Source organism: Podarcis bocagei (assembly GCF_964188305.1).
Source record: "Podarcis bocagei genome assembly, chromosome: 10".
Lineage (NCBI taxonomy): Eukaryota > Metazoa > Chordata > Lepidosauria > Squamata > Lacertidae > Podarcis > Podarcis bocagei.
Genome location: NC_138135.1, coordinates 297,726 through 310,464, shown reverse-complemented (window position 1 = coordinate 310,464; position 12,739 = coordinate 297,726). Strand labels below are relative to the sequence as shown.

Sequence of the window (12,739 nt, the reverse complement as noted above, 5' to 3'; positions counted from 1 at the left end):
CCTCCAGCGCCCCCAGCAGGCCGGAGAGAGAGAGAGAGAAAGAGAGCGGGGACGGGGGACGGGGGCGCCGCGGCGGCGGCGGCCGAAAGCCCTGGTTCCCGGGAGGAGGGGGAGGCGGCGGGTCCCGTTTTCTCCCGCGGCCCCCCCCCGCGAGGCCGGCCGGGTCCTCCGCCCGCTGGGGCCGGCCTGGGCGGTTGTGCGCAGGCGCGCCTGGCCCCGCCCCCTCCGCGCTCTCTCTCGGCGCCGCCATTTTGGAGCTGAGGGGAGGCCGCGGAGAAGCCCGTCCCGGCCGAGGGAGAGCGAGGGAGGGAGGCCGGCCGGCCCAGGAGGCGCCCGGGACACCCTCCGCCCCCGCCCCAGGTAAGGCCTCCAGGGAGAGCGGCCTCAGGTAGAGTGGGCCTGGAGGCGCCACCGAGCGGCTCTCCGGCGGCGCGTCGCGGGGAAGAGCTCCGCCTCCCGAGCCCCTCTGCGCCCCGGGCTGGGCTGGGGGCGGCGGGGGGTCCAGCCCCCGGGCTGCTGCTGCTGCTTCTGGGGGAGGGCCGGGCCCTGCCAGCTGCGCCGGGGGGGGGGCCGTCGCCTTCCCCCGGCCTGCTTCCCCTGGGGGCGGGCGGGCGCGAGCCAGGCTGCGTCCCCAGGGAGAAGACGGGGAAATTCTTCTGACCAGAAATTTAGGACAGATCGAGAATACCTTCAAACAGCAACAACATTAACACGGATCTCCTGACAGACTCGGATTGAATCTTGAAGTTGAAGGAAATTATAAAGCCAACATTTTCCTGATATTTAACTGAAAAGAATAATAAAAATGAAGTGCGCATCGACTAGTGAGGTATAAAAGGCACAGTGAAGCGAATCGGAAGTTAAAGGGTATATAATGTCAAATGAGGTGGTGCTAGTCAGTGTCTATGGCTTGTTTATGTTGTTTTTCGTCGTGTTTATGTTCTGTGTCAATTGTTCTGTAATAAAGAATCTAAAAAGAAGAAGAGGACGACTGCATCCTCGCTTCCTATAGGAAGCAGGTGGAGGTGTGTCGGTGAAGGAAGAGGGCTTGGAGGCAGCTGGGGGGCCCGGAAGATGGAGGGGCGAGGGAGGGTTTTCCCTGCCCATTGAACTTGGTCCCTGGCCTGCTCTGGATGAGGCCCTGCTTCCCCTCAAAGGGGCATCTGCATGTTCCTCCTCCCACCTTTGCCCTTGGAGGTCCAGGCGGCTTCTGTGGCTAAGAGCAGCCACAACTATGGCCAGTTTGCCAGCCGGAGCTGTTCCTGAACCGGGGCAGCGGAGCCTTGGTTCTGCCTGCTCTGCCAGTCTCCAGTTCCAGTGGTCCCAAAATCCAGCGCCCCAGAAACTCCACAGCCAGTGCGACTGAACCGGTCATTCTCCCCTAGGTCCCCCCTGGGTACTGCTCACCTCCCAAATCAGCCTTGGGCTCTGTGCATAGGGCACCCATGGGGGGTGGTCAGGGTGCTCGGTTTGATGTGGCCAGTGCCGGATTCTGCTGCTGTGAGGGCTGCCTGGCACCTCAGGGACACAGCACCTGCTTTGGCTGCCGAGGGGGCTGCCTTGGATGGACGAAGCCCTGGGCGACTTGGGATGTAGGCATCTGGGAGAAGGCTCACCTTCCGCAGAAGTAGTCCTGGTAAACCTAGTGGAAGTTCTTGAACCCATGCATGATGTGGAGAAAGTGGATAGAGGAGAGTTTTGTCCTCTCAGCACTAGAATGGAGCGATAGCTCAGAGTGTGAGACTCTGAACCGCAGGGTCATGGGTTGGAGCCCCACATCAGGCGGGAGATTCCTGCACTGCAGAGGGTTAGACCAGATGATCCTCTTGGTTCCTACCAACTCTTTGATTCTATAATCCTGGACATCCAATAAAGCTAAATAATTGGAAGAGTCTGGACATGCTCCCCTTGGAGAGGCTCCCTTGCTGCCTTCATTACAATATCTTTAGGGGCCCGGTAAAAACGTTTCTCTTCAAGCAGGCCTTTGGCTGATTAACATTCTATATCCTTTTAAATTGGCTTGTGAGGGGGGTGGTTATTGGTCTGTTTTTGTTTTGTAATGTGTTTTGTGTTCTCGGTTTGTAATTTTATGTTGCGAACCACCCTGTAATATTCACACGAAAGGTGGTATAAAAATTTAATAAGTAAATAGATAATCAAAAGAAAAAATGCTTAATGAGGCAGCACATAGTTAAAACTCTGGAACACTCCCACAGGAGGCAATGATGTTGTCAGGAGTGCTCTGATGGTGTTTCCTGCTTGGCAGGAGGTTGGACTCGATGGCCCTTGTGGTCTCTTCCAACTCTAGGATTCTATGATTCTAGTAGCAGCAGATACATTTGAAGCATGAATAAAGCTTCGAGTCCAACCCCCTGCCAAGCAGGAAACACCATCAGAGCACTCCTGACATGGTTGTCAAGCCTCTGCTTAAAGACCTCCAAAGTAGGAGACTCCACCACACTCCTTGGCAGCAAATTCCACTGTCAAACAGCTCTTACTGTCAGGAAGTTCTTCCTAATGTTTAGGTGGAATCTTCTTTCTTGTAGTTTGCATCCATTGCTCCGTGTCCGCTTCTCTGGAGCAGCAGAAAACAACCTTTCTCCCTCCTCTATGTGACATCCTTTTATATATTTGAACATGGCTATCATATCACCCCTTAACCTCCTCTTCTCCAGGCTAAACATGCCCAGCTCCCTTAGCACCAGATGAGATGACAAGTTCCTCATAAGGCATCGTTTCCAGGCCTTTGACCATTTTGGTTGCCCTCCTCTGGACACGTTCCAGTTTGTCAGTGTCCTTCTTGAATTGTGGTGCTCAGAACTGGACACAGTACTCCAGGTGAGGTCTGACCAGAGCAGAATACAGTGGCACTATTACTTCCCTTGATCTAGATGCTATACTCCTATTGATGCAGCCCAGAATTGCATTGGCTTTTTTAGCTGCCGCGTCACACTGTTGGCTCATGTCAAGTTTGTGGTCAACCAAGACTCCTAGATCCTTTTCACATGTACTGCTCTCAAGCCAGGTGTCACGCATCTTGTATTTGTGCCTCTCATTTTTTTTGCCCAAGTGCAATACTTTACATTTCTCCCTCTTAAAATTCATCTTGTTTGTTTTGGCCCAGTTCTCTAATCTGTCAAGGTCGTTTTGAAGTGTGATCCTGTCCTCTGGGGTGTTAGCCACCCCTCCCAGTTTGGTGTCATCTGCAAATTTGATCAGGATGCCCTTGAGTCCATCATCCAAGTCGTTGATAAAGATGTTGAATAAGACCGGGCCCAAGACAGAACCCTGTGGCACCCCACTAGTCACTCTTCTCCAGGATGAAGAGGAACCATTGATGAGCACCCTTTGGGTTCGGTCAGTCAGCCAGTTACAAATCCACTGAGTGGTAGCATAGTCAAGACTGCATTTTACCAGCTTCTTTACAAGAATATCATGGGGCACCTTGTCAAATGCCTTGCTGAAATCAAGGTAGGCTAAATCCACTGCGTTCCCTTCATCTACCAGGGTTGTAATTCTGTCAAAAAACGAAATCAGGTTAGTCTGACATGACTTATTTTTCAGAAATCCATGCTGACTATTGGTGATCACAGCATTCCTTTCTAGGTGCTCACAGACTGTTTGCCTAATGATCTGCTCCAGAATCTTCCCTGGTATTGATGTCAGACTGACTGGGCGGTAATTATTTGGGTCCTCTCTTTTCCCCTTTTTGAAAATAGGGACAACATTTGCCCTCCTCCAGTCTGCCGGGACTTCGCCTGTTCTCCAGGAATTCTCAAAGATGACTGCCAGTGGTTCTGAGATCACATCTGCCAGTTCTTTTAATACTCTTGGATGCAGTTCATCTGGCCCTGGAGACTTGAATACATCTAAACTAGCCAAGTATTCTTGTACTATCTCCTTAGTTATTCTGGGCTGTGTTTCCTTAGCTGAATCATTTGCTCCAAATTCTTCAGGTCGGGCATTGTTTTCTTTATCGGAGAAGACTGAGGCAAAGAAGGCATTGAGGAGTTCAGCCCTTTCTGTGTCCCCTGTTTGCATTTCACCATCTTCTCCTCTGAGTGACCCCACTGTTTCTTTGTTCTTCCTTTCGCTAGGAACATACCCATAAAAGCCTTTTTTGTTGCTTTTAACCTCTCTAGCAAGCCTGAGTTCATTCTGTGCTTTAGCTTTTCTGACTTTGTGTCTACACGTGCTGGCTATTTGTTTGAATTCCTCTTTGGTGGTTTCCCCCCATTATTACATTCCAGTCGTGGGACTTATCCCACCAGGTTTCAGTGATGCCTATTATGTCATATTTAGTTTGCTGTACCAAGAGCTCAAGCTCATCTTGTTTATTCCCATGCTTTGCGCATTAGTGTACAGACATTGAAGTCCATTAATCATTCCCCCGTGTCTCTTATTTAAGGATTTTTTCCTCCCGCCACTAGGTCTGCGTGCTGTTTGCTCCATTTGGTCTATGACATTTGGATGATCATCTTCATCAATTGATAGACTCCTACCTTCAGGAGCACTGTCTCCCTCCCCCACATTAGTCAGTTTAAAGCCCTCCTGGTGAGGTTTCTGAGATTTTTGGCAAAAAACATTTCTCCCAACCGTTGTGAGGTACAGCCCATCGCTTGCCAGAAGTCCATCTTCAAGAAACTGCAGTCCGTGATCTAAGAATCCAAACCGTTCCTGTTTACACCATTTGCGAAGCCAGCTGTTCACTTCCACTATTTTCCCCTCTCTCCCTGGGCCACGTCGTTCAACTGGGAGGACAGATGAGATGACAATTTGTGCATTTAATTGCTTCAGTTACCTGCCCAGAGCCTCGTAGTCTCTTTTGATCTTCTGGAGGCTATTGCTTGCAGTGTCATTGGTTCCCACATGAACCAAGAGGAAGGGGTATTTGTCAGTGGGTTTTATGATTCCTTGCAGTCGTTCAGTTACATCTTGGATCTTAGGCCCGGGGAGACAGCACACTTCCCGAGACATCTTGTCAGGCCCACAGATCACTGCTTCTGTTCCCCTCAGTAGGGAATCCCCTATCACCACTACACGCCTCCTCTTAGGTTTGGTCGGGGGTCTTCTGTGAGCTGTCCGTTCCAAGGTCTCCTGCACATTCCCTGAGGACTGACTTTGCTGCTCGTCTTCATATAGCTGATCGACTATAATGAGGGAGAGATCCTCAAATGGAGTCTGCTCTTCGTCTTTCATGCTAGGGGAGAGGACCTCAAAGCAATTGTGTATTTCTAAACAATCAGAGCGAACCCTGGGCCTCCTACTTGTTTGAGTCACGTTTCTCCATATATCTGGCTTCTGTGTTGGTGAACTAGCCTCCTTCTCAGGGGAGTCCCCTGTCTCCTCCTTGGTGGAGACGGTGTGCTCTGTTGCTTCCAAGAAGAGCTCCAGCTCTCTAATTCTTTGGAGCGTAGCTGCACGTTCCTCCAGTTGCTGGACTTTGTCTTCTAAGAGGGCAATCAACGTACAATTGCTGCAGGTAAAGCTGCCTGCAACCTTTGGCAAGATGGCAAACATTGCGCACGAACCGCAGGCGACTGCAGCTGTTCCCTCCCCCTCCATCTTGAGAAGGTGTCGTTGGGGGTGGCTACAGTGGTCCTCCATCATAAAAAGTGTGAAGACAGGACAAATAACTCCCCCTACAAAAAACCCTAGGTCTCCCCCAACAAACGTTTGAGACTAGCTCCCCTAAATCTAAAAGATGGATCAAACTGTGCGAGCAGCTAGGCGTGCGCAGCTGCCCTACAAGCTCTGTTAAGCTCCTCCCACAGCTAATCACCTGCCTCAACAGAAACCCTGCCCCCTCTGACCTTTGCACAGGGAGAACAGCTAATCAGCCACTAGTATCTGTTACTAACTGTATTTTGCTGTTTTTATTGTACGTTGGCTTGAGACGATGGTGCATAAGGAAATTTAAAAATTACTGATGATAGAGGTGTGTAAAATTATGCATGTGGATAAACTGGGGCCTCCCACAAAGCTGAATGGGAAGATTCAGGACAGGCAAAATAAAGTTCTTCACGCAATGCATAGTGAAACTGGGGAATTTGCTCCCAGAAGATGCCATGATGAGCAGCAACTTGGACGGCTTCAAGAGAGGATTCTGGAAGGAGAACAAGGCTACCCATGGCTCCTAGCCACGCTGGCTGTCTTCTCCACTGCTAGTGGCATCCAATGTCTCTGAATACTCGTGCATAGATCAGCGCATGGGGTAGAGAAAAGGGATGCACGCTTTGTCTCCATCTTGCAATATGCAGTGACAGCCACTAGCCAGGATGGTTTTAATGAGATCCAATTTGCAGTTGCCTAGGGATTGTTGGAGCACAAAAGGTGGTGGTCCTGTCCCCCACCAGAACTGGTGCTGAGTGTCCAGCCAGTGTCTGCCCACAGCAACCCAACTCTAGGGGGAATATTGAACGAGATGTTTCGCCTTCCTCCCATTTCCTGTTTGAGCGTTGAAGTATCTTTTCCTTCCATTCTCTTTCCCCTCTCCAGCCAGCCCTCCTTCCGCTCTACATCTGCAAGGGCTCCCTTGCCTCCCATCTGTTCTTCCTCTTTCCTAACTTTCTCTGTTGTAACTTCCGATCCATTCATCTACTGCTGACTCTCGCACAGGGTTTGGCTAGTGTTAGAAGCTGAGATGTATAACTGATCGCCAAGTGGCACTTTTCTGCCCCAGTTTCTAATACTGCCCCCAACTGAAAGGGAGCCTCTGGGGATTCCCTTCTGCCAGTGCCTGGGCCCGCGGGGGGAGCGAAGCCCAAGGCCCATCTTGGTCAGCCATCACCAGCTCAGACCTCAGTAGCATCTATGTAATGCTAGGATATTTTGCCCCTGCATGCATGCATCCCCTTACGCTTGTGAACACTGCATCCGATTTATCGTATTAAGGCTCATTCACCCAGTTTGGAGAGATCCTTTTGGAGTGCTTCACAGCCTCTTTTGGTTAAAAACCACCCTGTACAACTTGGTGTCATCAGCAAACTTTGCTAACTCATCTCCAGGAACAGCTAGAAAACACTTTGTCTCATGCTGCAGACTTGGGTTCAAAAAGCAAGCAACACCCAGAAAATCTCACCCACTGTCACCAAGAACGAGACTAGAATGGCTTTCTTAGGGTTGCCATATTTCAAAAAGTGAAGATCAGGACACAAAAGTTGTTGAGTTTTTTGGGGGGTTTTTTTGCAAAAAAACAAACAAAAACCCTACTGATATGGGCTGCTGTACACTGAGTTTCCCCAGACATATTAGCCACTTTTATGAAATTGCCCAGATGTCATTTTTGAAGGCATTATTGCTTGGATGTGTGGCAGCCCTGGGTTTTCTTATCTATTGCAAGAGATAAGAATATTTATTCTACTTACACTCCATACTAAGCGTGCCATTAGATACACAAAATCAAACTTCAGAATGGGTAGCTACACGGGAAGGGACCCCCCCCCCCAGCATGCAAAAAACTCTCTTTTATTGTCATAATTTCCAGTCTGCTCTCCCACCCCCATGCTCAATCTGCATTCCTAGGGAAAAAAAGATGTAGCAGAATCCAAATAAAGGAGACAAACCTTTATTCTATCAAAGCAGCCAGCAAAAAATTATTTTGCAAAGAAATGAAAGGCAAAGCAAGAAAAGAGGCATCGCTTTACTGCTAGAGCTGTTTCACTTTCGAGAAGCAAAATCACCATTATAAGCCTTTTAGTAATTAGTCAGCCCCCCTGTTCCCCCCCCCCCAAGAGAGAAGCAGTCCATTAATCCATTAACTTTGCAGCTGGTTTGTTTGCTTGCAAAAAAAGTGGAGGGGTGAAAACCAGCTCCAGCTCCCCTCCCCTCCCCTTGCAAAAGAGCTGTTTGCTTACTTATGGAAATCGTACAAAAATGGAAAAATGTTTTCCTCCTCTGCGCATCAGAGGCCTTCCTGAAAGGGAACAGTCAGTCCTATCAGTAGCAAACCACATGACTGCAAATCTCAACTTGGTCTCTAGGTGGTGCTTCAGAGTCGCAAAAAGCGACTGGCGCCCAGTTAATTTCAAACAGTAGTGTCATGTTTTTGCGTCTTAAGTGTGTGGTCACAGCCTCTCCCCCCCCCCCCCAGTTTTAAGGACATCTGATTGTTTTGTTGCATAATAGCATCAGATAATGCTGAGCTATACAGATGCTATACGGGGCTCCTAAGCTCTAGTTTATTTTTGTGAATTTTGCACATTTCTTTTACTCACTAGTGCTGCTCACAGCCTACGGCTGTGACCAAGAACTTGGAAGGTGTTGGTGGGGCTGCCGTCCAGCTGACAGGGGGAGGTCATATTCCTGCATTTCAGTGCTGTGAGGTGAGCCATTGAGATGCCGTTTGGGGTCATGTCCAAGTTTCCCTTGAGTCCCACCCCTCCCTCCCTTCCTCCCTGGGGACAGAAGTGGCCCCCATCTCCCAGCAAGAGCCTCCTGATCCCAGCCCTCACTTTCCTTCTGACCTTGAGGACCTTGACCAGTCCTTAGGCTGGCACAGTGGTACCTCGGGTTACAGATGCTTCAGGTTATAGACTCCGCTAACCCAGAAATAGTACCTCGGGTTAAGAACTTTGCTTCAGGATGAGAATAGAAATTGTGTGGCGGTGGTGGGAGACCCACCGGAACTGTACAGTGGTACCCTACGGACCTCAGGAACTGTACAGTGGTACCTCTTGTTACGAACTTGATTCGTTCCAGAGGTCCGTTCTTAACCTGAAACTGTTTTTAACTAGAGGTGTGCTTTCGCTAATTGGGCCTCTTACTGCTGCTGCACCACCGGAACACGATTTCCGTTCTCATCCTGGGGCAAAGTTCTCAACTCGAGGTAACTCTTCCAGGTTAGCAGAGTTTGTAGCCTGGGGTGTTTGTACCACTGGTTCGTTGAGAATAAGGCTTGAGAGAGCAAAAGGGGTTCATGAAGGAAAATTCACATCTGTCTGCCTGAAGTTGCAGGCTTCTTGTCTCCTCGCAAGCAAGCAGCACAGCATCCTGGGGGTTAGAGGGATCCTGAGGCTGGCAGCCTTCCATTCTGGATCCAGCTGGGCTCCGATCAATATGTTCTTCTGAGCAGCCGGCAGGACGAGAAGCCAGGAAAGACATTGTTGCCACGGTTGGGAAGTTGGGGGGGGGGGCTCCCCACACTGCAATGGCTGCTGGATTGGCCCCATTTCCCTGCCAGGTCATGACAAGCTTTCCTTGGCTTGTGTATGGAGACTTGGCTGGATGTCCGTGGCCTCCTGGGAATGGGCCTTTGGCGGAGCTGGCTGGGGGCAGGCAGAGCCCAGCTCTCTCCCTGGGCTCAGGTCAGGAAGGGACAAGGAGACCGGCCAGCCCTTTGCCCCACTGGCCTTTGGCGGTTTGTGGTGTGCCATTGGAAGTGACACGTGTGCGTGCACACCAGAGTATGTGAAGGGATTGAAATTTTTATTCTTTGGGAAGGAAGAAGAGGAAGCGAAGGTTACAGGCCACGGCATATTGTGTTGGTAGTCCCAGAGTGTGGTGTTTTGGCAGTGTGTTGAAACTGCTCCCTGCTCAGCATCTCCAGGTCACCAGATGTTGGCTTCGGCCCCCTTTGCTTTGTCTTCATTGCCTGGAAATCGCACCCAGTGCTAAAAAGAAGTCGGTGGCCTTGTGGAGGAGAATCACCTCTCCTGAAGGGCCTCCATTAAAGGCCCCCAACTGGTTTGAGTTTGATGTGGGAAGCCAGGCTTCGGATGGGTCCCTGGGGGTTCAGCATGTTTGATTTGTGAGGTGGTGCCTTTTCTCCAGCTTCAGGCATTCTTCAGTTCAGGTTCAGAGTCCTTCCAGGCCTGGGGAAGGTTTCCTGTTCCCACCTTTTTGCCGGGGCTCCTGTCCCTGGTGGGCTGGCTCAGACTCAGAATCTGGCCTTTGGGGGCATTTCTTATTGCATCTGTTACGCTGTGTTTGCTGCTCTTTCCCCCACTGAAGAAGCAGGGTCTTAATTCCAGGTTTCCCTTCCCCAGCTCTCTGGACTGCTCAAAGGAAAACCCGGTTGAGGTCTGCTCCGAAATAGCGGACGGGAGAGATGGATTCGGTTGTAGCCAGGCTTGGCCTCACGCAGTAATCCCAAAGAGGGATTTTGGGGACATTTCCTGGATTCCCTTTTGCCTCTTTCAGGGAGCAGCAGCCCTTGCTGAATGCACTGTGCTTGTATTCTGGTGGTGTGAGGATTTTTGGAACGAGGGGAAGTGGCCTTTGGGTTTCCTTGACAACCTAGATCTTTCTTTTGAGCGGCGTCAGGAAAACAAATGTGTGTTCTTCTCTTTTCACAGCTGAGTCTGCAAACTGAAGGGGGCTGTAAGGAAAGGCTCCCTCAATCCTTCGCTGAAACTTGGCTCCGAGTAAAAATGTACAGTGCAGGATCAGGCTGGGCATGTGGGAAAGGGCACCCTTGTCCATTTAGCCACCCATCCCGGCCCTCTTGATATCTGGTGCGGTTTCTTGCACCCGGATGCCTTCTGCTTTGTTTGTGCTTTTCAGTATTAATGGCGTTTTCATTTCCTTCTTTTATTCCTCAGGCAAAAAGAGCAACTAAAGGTAAACTGAGATCAATGGAAGGTGTTCTCGAAGTGGAGACCTCTGTTGAACCAAGAAGCCAAATGTACCTCTGTCTGTGGCGAAGGTCTCGCTTTTGAAACAAGATTTGCACAAGAGGTAGGAGCTGTTGCTGGCTTTTCTTTACCATTTGGCTTGTGGGCACTGCCAAGGAGCAGGCGAGGATGTCCATATTTGGTACAGAGGACCCCCAGAAGTGTGTGAAGGAGGAGCCTGGCGTGGGGTGCATGAGAAGTGCCTTTGGGATGAGGCCAGAAGTCCCTCTTGGTCTGCTTCTGGCATTGACTAGGAAGGTTCCCAGGAAAGTTCCCAAACAGGACTTGAGGAGGAACGGGGGGGGGGTGCTTTTGAACATGGCTTCTTTCTGCAGAGAGGGGTTTTGGCAAGCAGCTGTGACAGTCACAGTTTCAAGGCCTTGTCAAATCTTCTGGTCAGCTGCACTTCTGCCTGGAGCCACTAGCACTCTCAGAAACAAAACTCCCTAATGCTGCCAACTCTGGTAAGCTGCTGGCAAGTTGCTTTTCCCTTCTGAAAAGTCTAGCTCAATATATGGTCAGATCCAAATAGGATCTTATTAGTGTGCCTGTGTAGCAATCAGACAACCCTGTTCTGCTTGGGTATGTTTATCCTGGAAAGCTGAGAGGGAAGACGATAGCCATATTCAGACATCTAAAGGGCTGTCACGTGGAAGATGGAGCACGCTTGTTTTCTCCTGCTCTGGTGGATTCAAGTTACATGAAAGGCGATTCCAACTAAACATCAGGAAGAACTTTCTGACAGTTAGAACCGTTTGGCAGTGGAATGGACTCCTTTGGAAGGTAGTGGACTCTCCTTCCTTGGAGGTTTTTAAGCAGAGGTTGGATGGCCATCTGTCATGGGGCTTTAGCTGAGATTCCTGCGTTGTAGGAGGTTGGACTAGATGGCCCTCGGGGCCCTTTCCAACTCTATAATTCTATGATTCAGTCTGTTTTGTCCTGAAAGAGTTGTAGCTCTCTTCAGATATAAAAGATCCCATAAAACAGCAACTAGCCTTCCTCAGTCCTCAGCCTCAGAGCCTGCAGGGGAAGCAGCGCAGAAGTCAAAGCTGACTCGAAGCTCTGACCAGGGAGCCACTGCTGCTTCTTCAGCTAAGCAGCAGGCCTCGGGCACAAAAAAGGGGGTGCTGGTTGGCATCCACGTGTAGCCTTGGCACTGAAAGGAAGCTTGGTGCTGGAGGTATGGATGGAAACTGCCTGGAGAAAATTGTGATTGTTTGATGTAACATTCGGGAAGAATTAAAGTCTTTTTTTAAAAAAAAAATTATTAAAATTTTCAAGATATTACAAAATGAAAAAAGAAAAAAAATACAAAATAAAAAACAGTTAAAAACAACTCAATCTTTCCATTACTTATTTTTCATTAGCTTGTTTCCCGGACCTCCTCGCGCCTCCCTTTTTTGTATTCCAGTTCAATTTGTTAGTTCAGCAAATCCTTCCCCTCTTTATTTATCCTAATCTTTAATCTTAAAATATTGTGACATTAAATTTTTACCTATTAATAATCCATTTTTCATATTCCCTTATAGTATTACAGCTAAAAACCACTTAATTTCTATCCAACATCATTCTAACATTCATTAATTTTACAATAATTCTGTAAATAGTCTTTAAACTTTTTCCAATCTTCTTCCACCGACTCTTCTCCCTGGTCTCGGATTCTGCCAGTCATTTCCGCCAATTCCATATAGTCCATCACCTTCATCTGTCATTCTTCCAGAGTGGGTAAATCTTGTGTCTTCCAGTACTTTGCAATAAGTATTCTTGCTGCTGTTGTGGCGTACATAAAAAAAGTTCTATCCTTCTTTAACACCAATTGGCCGACTATGCCCAGGAGAAAGGCCTCTGGTTTCTTCAGGAAGGTATATTTAAATACCTTTTTCATTTCATTATAAATCATCTCCCAGAAAGCCTTAATCCTTGGGCACGTCCACCAAAGGTGAAAGAATGTACCTTCAGTTTCTTTACATTTCCAACATTTATTGTCGGGCAAGTGATAAATTTATGCAAGCTTGACTGGGGTCATGTACCACCTGTATATCATTTTCATAATATTCTCTCTTAAGGCATTACATGCCGTGAACTTCATACCTGTGGTCCATAACTGTTCCCAGTCAGCCATCATA

General features: G+C 49.0%; 1 protein-coding gene across 3 annotated transcripts in view; it reads left to right on the top strand.

Annotated features, from left to right (window-relative positions):
- The first annotated feature begins 193 nt into the window (after window positions 1–193).
- Window positions 194–12,739, top strand: part of PPP6R2 (protein phosphatase 6 regulatory subunit 2) — a 41,503-nt gene continuing 28,957 nt past the window's right edge. For 2 of the 3 annotated variants that reach the window (XM_081209903.1, XM_081209905.1), the window contains exons 1-2: window positions 194–360; window positions 10,542–10,677. The gene's annotated coding sequence lies outside the window, so the exon portion shown is untranslated. Of the gene's footprint in view, window positions 361–715; window positions 765–10,541; window positions 10,678–12,739 lie in introns of those variants that run through there. The other variant, XM_081209904.1, reaches the window with a different exon arrangement.